The sequence below is a fragment of the Phocoena phocoena genome, chromosome 3 (assembly GCF_963924675.1).
Source record: "Phocoena phocoena chromosome 3, mPhoPho1.1, whole genome shotgun sequence".
Taxonomy (NCBI): Eukaryota; Metazoa; Chordata; class Mammalia; order Artiodactyla; family Phocoenidae; genus Phocoena; species Phocoena phocoena.
Genome location: NC_089221.1, coordinates 24943446 through 24960797, shown reverse-complemented (window position 1 = coordinate 24960797; position 17352 = coordinate 24943446).

The following is a 17352-nucleotide window of genomic DNA, read 5'->3' as shown; positions in this document are numbered from 1 at the left end:
CGTTTTCTAGATGGGATCCTGGAACAGAAAAAAAGGGGGTATGAAGTAAAGCTGAGTAAATCTGCCTGAAGTATGGGCTTTGGTTAATAATAATGTGTCAATATTAGTTTACTAATTCTAACATATGTACTATAACAATGAAAGATGTTAATCACAGGGGGAACTAGGTGTGAGTATATGGAAAATTTCTGAACCATCTTTGCAATTTTCTGTAAATAAAGAATTGTTCTAAAATAAGGGTTTATTAAAAAATGAAATTCAGACATCTTTTATTTTTAGTCCTTTTGATGTTATTGTCACCCAACTTGAGTGAAATATATAGAATGTGCCTGAAATTCAAAATAACTCTTAGTAATATCAGTTTGTTTCAGTATTGTTTGTTCTATTCCCATCACCTAATAGAGTGCCTGGTATATTGCTGGAACTCAAATTTTAAAAGAACCATTTAAGTTCAGAAATATTAAGGATGAATCCACAGATTGGTAAGTCATTTTGTAGGGAGATATAACATTTTTGTCACATAACAAAGAAAAGATTATGACATGAAATGACATTCTTATTAATTCAATAGTAATTGTAAAAATATTGAACTACAAATATGACTTTACCTAAAAATTTAAATGCCTATACACAAGGTACAATTTCCTCTTTTCTAAATTTTTGTTAGAGTATAGTTGCTTTATAATATTATATTAGTTTCAGGTGTACAGCATACTGATTCAATACTTTTATAGATTATACTCCACTTAAAGTTATTATAAAATAATGACTACATTTCTCTGTGCTGTACAATATATCCTTGTTGCTTGTCCATTTTATAAATAGTAACTTGTACTTCTAAATCCCCTAACCCTATCTTATTCTTCTCCTCTTCCTTCTCCTCACTTGTATCCACTAGTTTGTTTCTATATCTACGAGACTATTTCTGTTTTGTTATATAATCCTTTGTTTTATTTTTTAGAATCCATATGTAAGTGATAACATGCAGTATTGTCTTTTGCTGTTTAACTAAGCATAATACTCTCTAGCTCCATCTACAGTGTTGCAAATGGCAGAATATCATTCTTTTTGTGGTGGAGTAATATTCCATTGAATATATATACCACTTCTTCTTTATCCACTAATCTGTTGAAGGCAACTTGGGTTGCTTCCATATCTAGGCTCTTGTAAATAATGTTGCTATGAACACTGGTGTGCATATATCTTTTTAAATTAGTGTTTTTATTTTTTTAATGTTTTTGGATATATACCCAGGAATGGAATTGCTGGATCATATGCAGTTCTATTTTCAGTTTTTTGGGGAGCTTTCATGCTGTTTACCATAGTGGCTGCACCAGTACATCCCCACCAACAGTGTACAAGGATTCCCTTTTCTCTACATCCTTACCAGTATTTGTTATTTATTGACTTTTTGATGAAAGCCACTCTGACTGGTGTGAGGTGATATCTCATTGTGGTTTTGATTTGATTTTCTCTGTTAATTAGCAATGTTGCACATCTTTTCATGTGCCTGTTAGCCATGTATATGTCTTCTTTGGAAAAATGTCTATTCAGGCCTTCTGCCCAATTTTTAATTGGGTTGTTTGTTTTATTGGTATTGAGTTGTGTGATCTCTACATATTTTGGATATAAACCCTTTTTCAGTCATATCATTTGCAAATATTTTTTCCAGTTCAGTAGGTTGTCTTTTCATTTTGTCAATGGTTTCTTTTGCTGTGCAAAAGCTTTCAAGTTTAATTAGGTCCCACTTGTTTATTTTTGCTTTTATTTCCTTTGCGTTGGGAAACAGATCCAAAATAATATTGTTATAGTTTATGTCAAAGAGTGTTCTATGTTATCTTCAAAGAGCTTTATGTTTTCAGGTCTTACATTTAGGTCTTTAATCTATTTTGAGTTTATTTTTGTATATGGAGTGAGAAAATATTCTAATTTAATTCTTTAACATGGAGCTGTCCAGTTTTCCCGGCACCAGTTATTGAAGGGATGGTCTTTTCCCGTTGTATATTCTTGCCTCCTCTATTGTAAATTAACTGACCACAGGTTAGTGGATATATTTCTGGGCTTTCTATTCTGTTCCATTGATGTATGTGTCTGTCTTTGTGCCAGTACCATACTACTTTGATTATTGTAACTTTGTTGATAGTCTGAAGTCAGGGAGAATGATAGCTCCAGCTTTGTTCTTTTATTTTTTTTTCCTCAAGATTGCTTTGGCAACTCAGGGATTTTTGTTGCTCCACATAAATTTTAAGATTATTTGTTCTAGTTCTGAGAAAAGTGCCATGAGTATTTTGATAGGGACTGCATTAAATCTTTAGATTGCTTTTGGTAGTATGAACATTTTAGCAATATTAATTCTTCCAATCCAAGAATATTGGATGTCTTTCCATTTTTTAATATAATCTTCAATTTCCTTCATCAATGTTTTATAGCTTTCAGAGTATAGTTCTTTCACCCCCTTGGTTAAGTTTATTCCTATGTATTCTTTTTGATGTGATTTTAAACAGGATTTTTTTTTTTGCTTTCTCTTTCTGATATTCATTATTAGCATATAGAAAAGCAACAAATTTCTGTATATTAATCTTGTATCCTGCAACATTACTGAACTCATTTATTAGTTCTAATAAATTTTTAGTGGAGATTGTACAGTTTTGTAAATATCATATCATGTCATCTGCAAATAGCGACAGTTTTACTTCTTCCCTTCCAATTTGAATGTCTTTATTTCTCTTTTCTGATTCCTGTAACTTAGAATTTCAGTAATAAATTAAATAGAAGTGGCGAGAGTGGGCATCCTTGTCTTGTTCCTGATTTTAGAGGAAAAGCTTTCAGTTTTTCACAACTGAGTATGATGTTAGGTATGGGTTTGTCATAAATGGCCTTCATTATGTTGAGGTAGTTTCTCTCCATACTAACTTTGATGAAAGTTTTTTATATGAGGATGTTGAATTATGTCACATGCTTTTCTGCATTTATTGAGATGATCATATGATTTTTATCCTTCCTTTTGTGAATGTGGTGTATCAAATTGATTGATTTGTAGATATTGAACCACCCTTGTATCCCTGGAATAAATCCCACTGGAGCATGGTGTATGATCCTTTTTATATATTATTGGATTTGGTTTGCTGATATTTTGTTGAGGATTTTTGCATCTATATTCATCAGTGATATTGACCTGTAAATTTTTTTTATCTTTTTCTGGTTTTGGTATTAGGGTAATCGTGGCTTTGTAGAATGAATTCAGGAGTGTTCCCTCCCCTTCAATTCTTTTGAATAGTTTGAGAAGGACAGGTATTAGCTCTTCTTTATATGCTTGGTAGAATTCTCCTGTGCAGCTCTCCTGTCCTGGACATTTATTTGCTGGGATATTTTTTCTTACAAATCAGTTTCACTATTGGTGATCATCAGTTCAGATTATCCGATCTGAACTGGTAGTTATTAAACTACTTGTTTTAAACTGGTAGTCATTTAAGTTCAAACACATTCTAAAAGATCTACTTTTTTATACCCCTCCCCTACGTTTTGTGTTTTTGATGTCATATTTTACAACTTCATGTTTCTCTCTTCACTGTTTATTTTAGTTATAGTTGCTTTTACACTTTTTTTGTCTTTTAATGTTTGTAGTAGCTTATTGGTTGACCTTCAGCCCTTACTGTGTATTTGCCTTTCTTAGTGGGATTTTTCCTTTCCTATATGTACTTACTTTTTGTTATTGTCTTTTCTTTTTCACTTAGAGAAGACCCTTTAACATTTATTTTAGGGTAAGTTTAGTGTTGATGAACTCTTTCAGTTTTTGCTTGTCTGAGAAGTTCTTTATCTCTCCTTCAATTCTAATTGGTAATCTTGCTGGGTAGAGTATCCTAGTTTGCACATTTTCTCCTTTTAGCACTTTGAATATATCATGCCAGTCCCTGCTCACCTGCAAAATTTCTGCAGAAAAATCAGCTCAAAGACTTATGAGGGTTCCCTTGTACATAACTCTTTGCTTTTCTCTTGGTGTCTTTAGAATGCTGTCTTTAACTTTTGCCATTTTAATTTTGCTGTGTCTTGGTGTGGGTCTGTATGAATTCAACTTGTTTGGGACACTCTATGTTTCCTGCAACTAGATATCTTTTTCCTTCTTCAGGTTTGGGAAGATTTCAGACATCATTTCATCAAATACATTTTTTACCCCTTCTCTCTGTCTTCTCCTTTTGCGTCCCCTATAATGTGAATGTTAGTATGCTTTATGTTATCCTAGAGATATCTTAAACTGTTCTCATCTTTTAATTAGTTTTTCTTTTTCTGTTCCAGTTGGGTGATTTCCATTAATCTATCTTCCAGCTCTCTTATGCCTTCTTCTATATCGCTTAGTCTGCTATTCATTCCTTCTTGTATGTTTTTCATTTATTATATTCTTCTGTTCTGACTGGTTCTTTTTTTTTTTTTAATTTTCTAGTTCTTTGTTAAAATTCCCAGCGTGTTCATCTACTCTCTTCCTAATTCAGTTAGCATTTTCATTACTAATGCTTCAGATTTTTTATCTGGCAAATTGTTTATTTCTGTTTATTTTTTCAGGGTTTCTGTCTTGCTCTTTCAATTTAAACCAGTTTCTCTGCCTTCTAATTTTCCTTAACTTTCTCTGCCTCTGTGAATTTAGGTAAAATGGTTACCCATTGCCGTCTTGAAGGGGTGTCTTTATGTGGGAGTGTCCTTATACTGTGCATGTGCCCAGTGCCTTTGGTGGGAGAGCTGGGTTTGACATGAGCAAAGTCACATCTTATATGTAGCAGGGCTTCCCCTCTGCTCATGCCCTATTGGGGTGGGGTCTTATCTCAAATTGCTGATGCAAATGCCCTGAGGGTCAGGTGAGAACTGGCTCTGATCCCTTTAAGTGTGTGCTCTTCCCTCTCCCAGCACAAGTACCCTTGCCCCAGAGGGGAGGAGTGCTGGAGCATGAGGGGCCTATGCAGGCTCTTGGCTACTGATGGGGCCTCAGCTGTGGTGGGCCAACTGCAGACAGTGGTCCCGGCTGCCTCTGAGGTACCACCTATGAAAGTGCCAGCAATGCCTGAAAGTGCCAGAAAATGCCTGCCCTGCTCAGACTTAGCTTTGGGTCTGAGTTTAGTTGGTTCCTCACAGCTGATCACTCCCCACAGCTTATGCCACCCCCACTCTGCTGTGGAGCCATGCTGCAGGCTAGGTGGGGCCCGAGTGGACTCTCACTATGTATTGGGGTGCAGGCTGTGGCAGTCCAACTCCTTTCTGAGATCGGGGCTGCTTCCTCTGTGCTGCCTGAGTAAGCACCAGCAACGGCCAGCCCTGGTCCGTTGCTGCCCCAGGTCCAGGTCACCTCTGTGTCCCACAACCAAGGTCTCTCCCTGCTCATGGCAGCCCTTGCTTTAGTGCGGAGCTGCGAGATGACATAAGCAGGGCTGGAGTGTTTGCTCTGCTCAGGCTGGGATGCACACCAGGGCAGGGGTGGGAAACCAGGCAGCTACTGGAGCATTCCTCTGTCCAGCCTCTCTGTCCAGCCTTGGGAGCAAGCCAGAGCTCACACTCCTCATGAACAAAGTCCAGGCTTCCCACAACCCTCCAGTTAGTCCCAGCTGCTCTCTGACCAGCCAAGGAGGCTCATCTTCCCTGTTTTGGACCTCAGGACTGGGGTGCCCAGTATGTGGCTAGAACAGCTCACTCTCCAGGGTGGATCTTTGCCCATGTGATCTCCCTTTTCCACTGAGTTTCCTCTCAGGGGCACAGGACCTGACCCGATCACTTCTCTTCCATTTCTACCCAATTCCATGTGGGTTTTTCTTACAGCTTTGGTTGTATAGGAGTCTTTCTTCCAGTTTCCAGTGAGAATTGTTCCACATAAAGATGAATTTCTGATGTGTTCAGTGGGGAAGGTGAGTTCCACATCCTCCTACTCCGCCAGGTCTTGATCAATCTCCCATAATGTACAATTTGTAAAAAAAAAAAAAAAGAAAAAAACAACCACCCCAGCAGCAAAGTCACCAGGTTTTTCATCAGCATATACAAATATTAATATTTAGGTCGCACCGTGCAATTCTCTTGATATGAATTTGCATTGGCAACGTGCATCATTGTGTGCTTATAGATTTGTTAGTGCAACAACTCCGCTTTGCAAGTTCATTCTTATGAAAGTTGACAGACATCAGATAAATTAACACTACAGACAAAGCCTAAATAAATAAATACTGCACTCTGTTAAAAAATAATGACTGTAATAATTATTTCAGTAATGCTATATAAAGTCAGTTGTCATCTCTCTGAATCTTAAAGTAACTGTAAGACCTAAGGGAAGAAGTCATTTCAGAGACAGAGAAAAAAAGGCAGTGTATTTTAACACATTAACTCTCAAAACAATCTGTTACCTATGTATCTTATTGTGACACTGATTGTTAGAGTTCTCTTGCTGGTATTCTGACATTAGAATTGTTTAACAAGTGTCCTGGGAATTAGAAGGTATTCCTCAGTAGTCACACGTAGCCTTCTCTGCTGCATACATAGCAGTGCTTCTGCATCTCCCAGACTGACCCAGCATTAACTAAATTGGATGTCAAGTGTGTCAACATGCTCTAACTGCCAGTGACATTGTTATGTGGGCTCCTGAGATGAAAGACAAAACACCATGCAAGGAACAGAATACAGGATTTAAAGAAGCAGGTGGGCTGCAAAGGATTTGTCTTTTATTTTTGGATTTATTATATTCTGATACTTCAGTGCTTTATTTAAACAACTGCCCTAAGCTTTCTATTGTACATGGAATTAGAGACATTCCTTCATTCGTAGACTCACATAGACCAAAGAGCAGTGCAATTAAAACTGTGGCTGAAAACTTGCAGTCCCCACCTGTTTTTAGATCCTGTTTCATAATAAGTATCTACCTCTTACTGGCACCTAACTAAATTTTGAAAGGTATTATCATAGAAATGATTTTCCTTTATTTTCCATTTCCTGAACAGTGGTAACATTTAAAACATGATGACAGATATAACTAGTAACAATTTATTTTTTAATTAAAAAAATCAGATTTGCTTATAAAATAAAATTTAGTGTAGCCATGTTATAACCATAAAATAAATAAAAGATTGCAAAAGCCTACTGATTTCCTGTGATAGAAATGCTATGTCTTGATTAAACTGGCTAATGATGTCATTTAGACTAGATTTCATTCTGCTGTTCCTGAACTATTTAATAATACTTGATGAACAAAGTCATGAGTTTTATCCATCCTTCAAGACCCAGCTGAACTTTTATACACTTTGGTAAGCTTCTCTTGATTTCTTCAGTTTACGATATTATTATATTTATAAATTTGTTAACATTTCTGTCCTATGCCATGAAACTGGCATTACTAATTTATATTTTCCCATTAGATTATGTGCTCTCTCTTTTTTTATGTTTAATTTTTTTAATTGAAGTATAGTTGATTTACACTGTTATATTAGCTTCAGGTGTACAGCATAGTGATTCAGTAGTTTTGCAGATTACACTCCATTAAAAGTTATTACAAGATGATGCCTATGATTCCCTGTGCTATACAGTATACCTTTGTTGCTTATCTATTTTATACCTACTAATTTATATGTTTAATATTTTAATGCATTTAAAAATTTATTGAAGTATAGTTGATTTACAATGTTATGTTAATTTCTGCTGTACAGCAAAGTCACTCAGTTATAGATAGACAGATATATATATTTTTTATATTCTTTTCCTTTGTGGTCTATCACAAGATATTGAATACAGTTCCCTGTGCTATACAGTAGGACCTTGTTGTTTATCCATCCTATATATAATAGTTTGCATCTGCTAACCCCAAACTCCCAATCCCCCCTTCCCCCACCCTCTGCCCCCTTGACAACCACAAATCTGTTCTCTATGTCTGTGAGTCTGTTTCTGTATCGTAGGTATGTTCATTTGTGTCGTATTTTCGATTCCACATAGAAGTGATATCATATGGTATTTTTCTTTCTCTTTCTGACTTACTGATTACATGCCCTCTTGAAGAGAAAAACATATATAATAAACTAAAAAAATTAAATTGACATAACTGTGGCAATCACAGACACTTATCAATATCTATTGTCCCACTTTCATTAATCACAGAAGTCAAAATTTTAACCCATCACACTGTTGGCCAGAACAAAAGACTACATTTCCCAGGATTTTTACATGCCAGTATGATTGTGTGTTAAAGTCGGGACAGTGAAATATCAGAAAAACTGATGCAAAGGGTTTTCAGGAAATTTTTATAATAGGATATTATTCTTCGATTCTGCTGCCTAGCAGTCTGTGATGATGGCTGCTGTTCTAGAAACTATTCTGATCCAAGAGGTGTACTAGAGGATACCACAGCAGAATGGTAGGAGCTAGAATCCCTGAAGATAGCAGCAAGTTTCTGTAATTTTACATGAATAGGTATATGGTTAAGATATTGCTTTATATCAAAATGATCTTTATTTTTTTTAAGTGTAAATGAAGTAATTGTTTACATTCACCTTTAAGCACAAAGAATTAGTCGTTTTCCTTATGAATGGGAAAAAGGGATTTGGGGTGTATATTTCTTTGGGTGTGTGTGTGTGTGTGTGTGTGTGTGTGTGTGTGTGTGTTCCTAACTTAATTGTTTGCTTCCAGAGAAGAAAGCCCCCTAGTGAGTTTGTTAGTTCTATAAGTTATGTCCTAAAAATGACTGACTACGTAATACTTCCAATTATCATTTTTTACAATATTGTAAACAGAGTTGAATAAACCATGTGTACATTGTGTCTGCGCATACATTTGCATTTTATGGATCCACGGTTTTATTTTGAGAAAGAGTCTTGGCACACAGAAGAGGTAAATTGAAATTTAAAAAAAAAAGGAAAAGCCATGAAATACAACACAAATTTGAAGAAAATAATTGGTGTATAGTGCAATCCCTCTGAAAATGGCTTGGAAAAACTTGGGAAGCAGAAGGGCATGAGGACAATGGAATGTATTAAGAGCGGGAGTAGTAGGTTAATAAGTATCAATATAGTAAATACTCATATAGGAGAAACAAGGGATTAGAATGCACAGTTTCAATGAGGACCATAAAGTATTCCCTGTGCATGTATTTGTGTGTAATGTGCATCCAGAATTGAAAATGAGTATCTTAGAAAATGTTTGCTTTAACATATTTTGTTGTTACATATTTACAAAATAATGAAATCCTTAAAAGTTAAATATTTGACTTTGACAAGACCCAGCAAATTAAGAGTATATACCAGGTACTAGCACTATTGATATTTACAATTCTTCTTCTACTAGGCAGTATATTATCACATCAAATCAACCAATCTTCAAAGGATAGTCTCGCAAGTTAAATTTGAATTATAACCTCAGATAGAAAAAAGCTTTTCTTTAATTTGGTCACAATATAACCAAACCAGTAGTATGATAGTTTTCTATTGGGGACAGGAGTATTTAAAGGCAGCTTCCCATCATCAAACTTAGTGTGACTGGAAAATCCTCCAAAGAGAATGAATCCAAAGAGAAACACAAATATATTAAAATGCTTCTTCAGTATCTTGGCATATAATTTACATAATAATGGTATCTGAAGTAAGTCAACACATGTTTAGTAATAATGGAGTAAATTATGCATCAAGCACCCATGTGTATAACAGCAAAAATCAATAGGCCATCAAACTAATAAGTTCTATATAGATGCACTTGCGTTTCTCTATATGTATAAGCTATTTTCATCATAGTTTGTTGATGGGAGATGTAAATGCCTGTATTAAAAGCCTTAAGTAATCTGCCTCCTATTCTGCCATCGAGTTTAATGCAATGCTTCTCATACTAATTGCAGCTTCATGGCATTACTTGATGAAGAAAAGTTCTTGCTTTTGTTACAACACAGACCAACTACTCTTTAGTTAGGCCAACAGTTTATTGTACCCAGTCTGTATCTCAGATATCAGAGGGGGTTCAAGGAGGAGGTGAATAATTACTCTGCTCTCAAAGAGATTAGTAGTGCCCTGAAAAGACCACAATTTTATATGTTCTGTGTTCTATATAAGCTGAATTAATTGGAGAAGATGGAAAGGAAATAATATCTATTGTGCAAATATTACATGCTAGGCACATTTTACAGTTTCACTCCCTTATTCCTCTAACACTCTGTGACCAGTATTGTTCTTACTTTGTAGAGAACAAAACTGATGCCTCTGATTAAGGAACTGTGTGCCACATCTATAACAAGGTGGAGAACAGTATTCCTTCATCCTTACCAGTGTTCTGAATATAAAGGAGATACTACTTGCAAACTTCTGGACAGAGTGATTTTTTTCTAAGAGGTGATTTTTGAAAAATATTTAAACAAATTGTGCCTCATGTGGGAGACCATGCTCTTTGCCTTACAATAGGTGCCATGGCAAATCATACACAGGCCATTTGAAATGCAGGGTTCCATGTATAATTAACTTTCTATTGAACGTTATGAACATTCTAATGGAACATTATGTAATAGAGCTAGCTCATTTGAATGATCTGAGCTAAAGAAAAAGAGGTTTGAGACTGCTTGCTACCTGGTCTCGTTAGATAATAATGACTTAGTCATTATTGACTAATAATGACTAATGACTTAGTCATGTGCCTGCTCACTATTTGAACCTTCCCCTCTTCCTCCCATCCCAGAATGAGACCACCACATTATGTAGAAGCTGCACTGTGTACTTTCTACTTGGGAAGAACTGCCTAGAAACCATAGCTTGGGCATTAACCAGCAGGGTTGCTTCAGACAACTGAATATATATATATATATATATATATATATATATATATATATATATATATATAGTGTGTGTGTGTGTGTGTGTGTGTGTGTGTGTGTGTGGTACGCGGGCCTCTCACTGCTGCGGCTTCTCCCGCTGCGGAGCACAGGCTCCGGACGCGCAGGCGCAGCGGCCATGGCTCACGGGCTCAGCCGCCCCGCGGCACGCGGGATCCACCCGTTCCAGGGCACGAACCCGCGTTCTCTGCATCGGCAGGCGGACCCTCAACCACTGCGCCACCAGGGAAGCCCGCATATATTATTTTTAATTGAAGAACATTTGATTTTAATTACATATATTTGTTTGAACTTCTCCTTATCAACCATGAAATGGGTATAAAATATGATATACATGGTTGTGAAGAAAAATCAATGGGATAACAGGCCTACTGTGTCTTACTGGGAAATAGGAAAATGATGACTAGTCCTGGAATGTTATCTCTCTTCCTTTCCCCTCCTATAAGCAAGATAAACAAAATTTTGAATTTTTAAAGTCATCTTTTACTAAATTCTTACATACACACATTTACATGATCTGTCGTGAATGCCTGGCCACCAAACACTGCTAAGTAAATAGCATCGTTCTAGGATATCAGCTCTTTCCCCTCTATGGAGACAACTGATGCTAACACCCATGGTCCATATGATTGAGGACCACAGATGTAATTTTTTCCTGGTAATTCACATGTCAATGTTCTTAATTCAAGACAATAAATTCCAAAAGAAGAATGTTCTTATCATGAAACAGATAAATGCTCAGTTTTCTTGTCAATTAATTGACATCTGCAGTACAGATTTGTTAACATATGTGATGGATAGCCCAATATTAAATTTACCCTTCCTCTATTGTTCACTGAATCATTTCCATAACTTCCTATACCATTATTATGTTTTCACTTTGTATTACAACACTTGATGGCAAGAGAAAGCAGAATATTAAGTCATTTGTTTTTCATTTCAGTTAATACTTTTAAAATTTCCATATTCAACAGTTCAAATTATTTTCCTTTAATAAAATGGAAATTTTATTAAGGTGCTTAAAAAATGGAAATGTATTTAATAACTAACAGTTCATCCATCTCACTCAGGAATCTGGAAATAACAAACTGACTATTTTTATTATAAATTATCCTCTGTTAAAAGTTGTTGCTGCTTGATAATGTATTTTCTTCTCCCTGTAAACTAGCTATTTAACAGCCATTAGGCTTGTTTTTGTTTGTTTTTAGTAAAATTCCAGATGGCTAACTTCAGGCATTGTAACTTTTCCACTGTGGTCAACCTCCTGAATTCAATCTCAGTTAACTTACCCAAAATGTTAGAGTTGACACTGATTCTCCTATCACCTTGAGAGTTAAATGTTTCTTCTTCCTTTCATCTAAGGAACATTTGTGGATACATGAGATGTCCCTAAGTGAAACCCTTAGAGAAACACGTAGTATGTCATCAAAGATCCATATTCATTTTATAAGGTTTAATTATCTTTAATTTATCATTTATTTCATGACTTTTGGTAATTCATAAAAAAGATAATCTACCAAACTCAGCAGCCAAGGAAGTGTATCTGCACCACTGTTCATCATGGACTTGAACTTTTCTTAAAATATATTTAATCTCACGACATATAAGAATTTATTTGGGTTGAGGTGAATAGAACTGGCACTGTGTCATCAAAGTGAATGGAAATGTTGCATTAGTTGGCAGGGATTAGTAGTTTTGTTTTCTTGAGTTGTTTTGTTTTGATTTCCTAGGAGATTTCATGTTATAAAGTATGTGAACTATGTATTCTGGTTTTAGAGAGAGATCACTTGATTAACCCATAGCCTTTATAATTTGTTTTTACATCTTTATTGGAGTATAATTGCTTTACAATGGTGTGTCAGTTCCTGCTTTATAACAACGTGAATAGGTTATACATATACATATGTTCCCATATCTCTTCCCTCTTGCATCTCCCTCCCTCCCACCCTCCTTATCCCACCCCTCCAGGCAATCACAAAGCACAGAGCTGATCTCCCTGTGCTATGCCGCTGTTTCCCACTAGCTATCTACCTTACGTTTGGTAGTGTATATATGTCCATGCCTCTCTCTCGCCCTGTCACAGCTCACCCTTCCCCCTCCCCATATCCTCAGGTCCATTCTCCAGTAGGTCTGTGTCTTTATTCCTGTCTTACCCCTAGGTTCTTCATGACATTTTTTTCCCTTAAATTCCTTATATGTGTGTTAGCATACGGTATTTGTCTTTCTCTTTCTGACTTACTTCACTCTGTATGACAGACTCTAGGTCTATCCACCCCATTACAAATAACTCAATTTCATTTCTTTTTATGGCTGAGTAATAATCCATTGTATATATTTGCCACATCTTCTTTATCCATTCATCTGATGATGGACACTTAGGTTGTTTCCATCTCCGGGCTATTGTAAATAGAGCTGCAATGAACATTTTGGTACATGACTCTTTTTGAATTATGGTTCCTCAGGGTATATGCCCAGTAGTGGGATTGCTGGGTCATATGGTAGTACTATTTGTAGTTTTTTAAGGAACCTCCATACTGTTCTCCATAGTGGCTGTATCAATTTACATTCCCACCAACAGTACAAGAGGGTTCCCATTTCTCCACACCCTCTCCAGCATTTATTGTTGCTAGATTTTTTGATGATGGCGATTCTGACTGGTGTGAGATGATATCTCATTGTAGGTTTTTTTTTTTTTTTTTGCGGTACGCGGGCCTGTCACTGCCGTGGCCTCTCCAACTGCGGAGCACAGGCTCTGGACGCGCAGGCCCAGCGGCCATGGCTCACGGGCCCAGCCGCTCCACGGCATGTGGGATCCTCCTGGACCGGGGCATGGACCTGTGTCCCTTGCATTGGCAGGCAGACTCCCAACCACTGCGCCACCAGGGAAGCCCTCTCATTGTAGTTTTGATTTGCATTTCTCTCATGATTAATGATGTTGAGAATTCTTTCATGTGTTTGTTGGCAGTCTGTATATCTTCTTTGGAGAAATGTCTGTTTAGGTCTTCTGCCCATTTTTGGATGGGGTTGTTTGTTTTTTTGTTATTGAGCTGCATGAGCTGCTTGTAAATTTTGGAGATTAATCCTTTGTCAGTTGCTTCATTTGCAAATATTTTCTCCCATTCTGAGGGTTGTCTTTTGGTCTTGTTTACGGTTTCCTTTGCTGTGCAAAAGCTTTCAAGTTTCATTAGGTCCCATTTGTTTATTTTTGTTTTTATTTCCATTTTTCTAGGAGGTGGGTCAAAAAGGATCTTGCTGTGATTTATGTCATAGAGTGTTCTGCCTATGTTTTCCTCTAAGAGTTTCATAGTGTCTGGCCTTACATTTAGGTCTTTAATCCATTTTGAGCTTATTTTTGTGTATGGTGTTAGGGAGTGATCTAATCTCATACTTTTACATGTACCTGTCCAGTTTTCCCAGCAGCACTTATTGAAGAGGCTGTCCTTTCTCCACTGAACATTCCTGCCTCCTTTATCAAAGATAAGGTGACCATATGTGTGTGGGTTTAACTCTGGGCTTTCTATCCTGTTCCATTGATCTATCTTTCTGTTTTTGTGCCAGTACCATACTGTCTTGATTACTGTAGCTTTGTAGTATAGTCTGAAGTCAGGGAGCCTGATTCCTCCAGCTCCGTTTTTCGTTCTCAAGATTGCTTTGGCTATTCGGGATCTTTTTGCTTCCATACAAATTGTGAAATTTTTTGTTCTAGTTCTGTGAAAAATGTGAGTGATTGCTTGATAGGGATTGCATTGAATCTGTAGATTGCTTTGCGTAGTAGAGTCATTTTCACAATGTTGATTCTTCTAATCCAAGAACATGGTATATCTCTCCATCTATTTGTATCATCTTTAATTTCTTTCATCAGTGTTTTATAATTTTCTGCATACAGGTCTTTTGTCTCCTTAGGTAGGTTTATTCCTAGATATTTTATTCTTTTTGTTGCAGTGGTAAATGGGAGTGTTTTCTTGATTTCACTTTCAGATTTTTCATCATTAGTGTATAGGAATGCCAGAGATTTCTGTGCATTAGTTTTGTATCCTGCTACTTTACCAAATTCATTGATTAGCTCTAGTAGTTTTTTGGTAGCATCTTTAGGATTCTCTATGTATAGTATCATGTCATCTGCAAACAGTGACAGTTTTACTTCTTCTTTTCCAATTTGGATTCCTTTTATTTCCTTTTCTTCTCTGATTGCTGTGGCTAAAACTTCCAAAACTATGTTGAATAAGAGTGGTGAGAGTGGGCAACCTTGTCTTGTTACTGATCTTAGTGGAAATGGTTTCAGTTTTTCACCATTGAGGACGATGTTGGCTGCGAGTTTGTCATATATGGCCTTTATTATGTTGAGGAAAGTTCCCTCTGTGCCTACTTTCTGCAGGGTTTTTATCATAAATGGGTGTTGAATTTTGTCAAAAGCTTTCTCTGCATCTATTGAGATGATCATATGGTTTTTCTCCTTCAGTTTGTTAATATGGTGTATCACGTTGATAGATTTGCATATATTGAAGAATCCTTGCATTCCTGGAATAAACCCCACTTGATCATGGTGTATGATCTGTTTAATGTGCTGTTGGATTCTGTTTGCTAGTATTTTGTTGAGGATTTTTGCATCTGTGTTCATCAGTGATATTGGCCTGTAGTTTTCTTTCTTTGTGACATCCTTGTCTGGTTTTGGTATCAGGGTGATGGTGGCCTCATAGAATGAGTTTGGGAGTGTTCCTCCCTCTGCTATGTTTTGGAAGAGTTTGAGAAGGATAGGTGTTAACTCTTCTCTAAATGTTTGATAGAATTCGCCTGTGAAGCCATCTGGTCCTGGGCTTTTGTTTTTTGGAAGATTTTTAATCACAGTTTCAATTTCAGTGCTTGTGATTGGTCTGTTCATATTTTCTATTTCTTCCTGATTCAGTCTTGGCAAGTTGTGCATTTCTAAAAATTTGTCCATTTCTTCCAGGCTTTCCATTTTATTGGCATAGAGTTGCTTGTAGTAATCTCTCATAATCTTTTGTATTTCTGCAGTGTCAGTTGTTACTTCTTTTTCATTTGTAATTCTATTGATTTGAGTCTTCTCCCTTTTTCTCTTGATGAGTCTGGCTACTGGTTTATGAATTTTGTTTATCTTCTCAAAGAACCAGCTTTTAGTTTTATTGATCTTTGCTATCATTTCCTTCATTTCTTTTTCATTTATTTCTGATCTGATTTTTATGATTTCTTTCCTTCTGCTAACTTTGGTGTTTTTTTTGTTCTTCTTTCTCCAGTTGCTTTAGGTGCAAGGTTAGGTTGTTTATTCGAGATGTTTCCTGTTTCTTAAGGTAGGCTTGTATTGCTATAAACTTCCCTCTCAGAACTGCTTTTGCTGCATCCCATAGGTTTTGGGTCACTGTGTCTCCATTGCCATTTGTTTCTAGGTATTTTTTTATTTCCTCTTTGATTTCTTCAGTGATCACTTCGTTATTAAGTAGTGTATTGTTTAGCCTCCATGTGTTTGTATGTTTTACAGATCTTTTCCTGTAATTGATATCTAGTCTCATAGTGTTGTGGTCGGAAAAGATACTTGATACAATTTCAATTTTCTTAAATTTGCCAAGCCTTGATTTGTGACCCAAGATATGATCTATCCTGGAGAATGTTCCATGAGCACTTGAAGGAAGTATATTGTGTTGTTTTTGGATGGAATGTCCTATAAATATCAATTAAGTCCATCTTGCTTGATGTATCATTTAAAGCTTGTGTTTCCTTATTTATTTTCATTTTGGATGATCTGTCCATTGGTGAAAGTGGGGTGTTAAAGTCCCCTACTATGAATGTGTTACTGTTGATTTCCCCTTTTATGGCTCTTAGTATTTGCCTTATGTATTGAGGTGCTCCTATGTTGAGTGCATAAATATTTACAATTGTTATATCTTCTTCTTGGATTGATCCCTTGATCATTATATAGTGTCCTTCTTTGTCTCTTGTAATAGTCTTTATTTTAAAGTTTATTTTTTCTGATATGAGAATTGCTATTCCAGCTTTCTTTCGGTTTCTATTTGCATGAAATATCTTTTTCCATCCCCTTACTTTCAGTCTGTGTCTCTAGGTCTGAAGTGGGTCTGTTGTAGACAGCAAATATATGGGTCTTGTTTTTGTATCCATTCAGCCAGTGTGTGTCTTTTGGTGGGAGCATTTAGTCCATTTACATTTAAGGTAATTATCGATATGTATGTTCCTATTCCCATTTTCTTAATTGTTTTGGGTTTGTTATTGTAGGTCTTTTCCTTCTCTTGTGTTTCTTGCCTAGAGAAGTTCCTTTAGCATTTGTTGTAAAGCTGGTTTGGTGTTGCTGAACTCTCAGCTTTGGTTGTCTGTAAAGGTTTTAATTTCTCCATCAAATCTGAATGAGATCCTTGCTGGGTAGAGTAATCTTGGTTGCAGGTTTTTCTCCTTCATCACTTTAAATATGTCCTGCCAGTCCCTTCTGGCTTGCAGACTTTCTGCTGAAAGATCAGCTGTTAACCTTATGGGGATTCCCTTGTGTGTTATTTGTTGTTTTTCCCTTT